We start from the raw sequence: 1833 nt of genomic DNA on the forward strand, positions 1-1833 counted from the left end.
TGCTATAATACTTCTCGGACGAGAAGCTCACCACCTCCCAAGACGGACTGTTTCACTATCTCCTGCTACCATCTTTCTGGGAGAAAAACGGGCTTTTTGCTCCTGTAAAGAGTTCCAGCCTCAGAAACCCACAGGGGCAGGCTTGCCCTGTCGTAGAGGGTCACACCAAGACATTGCAGTGTGCCTCAATCCCCTTCAAAACATGGCCACCAGGGGGAGGGAGGCCCAGTGCAGGCAGGAAGACAAGGGCCAGCGCTCTGGGATCCATCCCTCAGCAAAAGCAGCCTCTTCTTGCTGAGATTCTGGGCCACCAGGGGACCCAGGTGCTCAGCACATGCCTGGTGCCTCACGGATGTGGCTGATGTCCCAGGACTCGGCTCCACCTCTGACCCCCTTTCCAGGAAAGGCTGTTCCTAAAGCCTCCACTCAGACACCGCACTGGGCGTTGCATCTTGGTAACCTTGGTAACGGCCAGAGTGTTCCTGACAAGCAAGATTGGACAGACTTCCTCTTACGCGCTCTGGACATATGGTCAGGAGAGATCAGTCCCTGAAGAAGGATGTGATTGGTGGGGGCGGTGAAAGAGGAAGACCCTCAGTGAGATGGATGGACACAGTGGCAGCAACCATGAGCTCAGGCACAGGGGCCATCAGCTGTGGGCAGGGTGAGGGTGCACCAGTCCCCTGGGCTCTGGAAGTCCAAGAACAGACCCTTCCTCACCCCAGCCCTGCCTCCCCAGGTCCCAGCCGCCGTGTGAGCTTGCTGCCCTCTGCTGGGCAAAGGCAGCACCGCAGGCTTGGCTTTTTTCTCTGGATTCTGGCCTGGTGGGGCCCACCTGTGGCCTGGCCTGTCCAGTCCCTGGCCTGCATCTCCCTTCCTCTCGGTCCCCGGTGTGTAGCGGCCACTCGATCAGGGACACAGCTGTACTGTAGAGTGAGGGCCAAAGGGCTGGCCCTGGGCCCTTAGCCACCTCATGCCCCCGCTGGTTCCTGGTCAGCTCCTGGGAAAGGTGTACAGGTTCTGCCCCCGAGCGGCCACCAGAGGCACTTCACCCTGAGGTCCTGCCTACAGGAGGGATAGAAGCAGCCTTGGCCTATAAAGTGGGGCCCGGATAGGTCGCCACTAAGACCCAGCTTGCCTGGACTTTTCTGGATTCCCACCAGCCCGGTGAGGATGTTAGTGCTGAGGATGAAAATCGCGGCTCGCAGGAGTGGCTGCCACAGGGCTTGCAGCTTTAAATGTCTGGGCCTCCTGGGGTTGTCCCCTTCCCCTCCTCCCCAGCCCTGGCCATGGCCCAACCATTAGGGCAGTGAACCCCAGCCTCCAGCCTCAGGGCCCTGGGGACAAAGCCAGCCCCTGAGAGGTGTTGTGAGAGGTAAGAGATGGCTCCTGACAATGTACTCGCTAAGTGAGGGGGCCACCTCCGGGGTTTCCCTGGTCTAGGAAGGGTGTGGACACCCAAGTAGGATGGCTAGGGAAGAGAGAGAGTCTCTAAGAAGCAGAGCCTTCAGATAGTCACTCCAGGAGGCCGAAGCTGTGGGCCAGGTTGGTGGCAGTGCCTGTCTGTCCCTCCTTCCCTCCCTGGGGCACAGCACTTGTCCCCAGAATGCGTGGGCGAGGGAAAGGGCCGAACAGCCAGGCCTTTCTTCTCAGGCGCCCTGAGTTGGACTGTCCCTGGCTGGCCTGTGGAGGGTGGGAAGAGCCCTCCCCCCCATCTCTGACCTTTGGTGCTCTAGTGCTGGGAGAGGCCTGTGGACAGAGATGCTTCTGTTCAACAGCCGCGGCTGGGGAGGGGCACAAAGGGGGCCGAGCCATCTCCCTGACCCACCACAG

Source organism: Echinops telfairi, unplaced genomic scaffold, assembly GCF_000313985.2.
Source record: "Echinops telfairi isolate 266 unplaced genomic scaffold, ASM31398v2 ScPeMD7_7457;HRSCAF=8495, whole genome shotgun sequence".
NCBI lineage: Eukaryota > Metazoa > Chordata > Mammalia > Afrosoricida > Tenrecidae > Echinops > Echinops telfairi.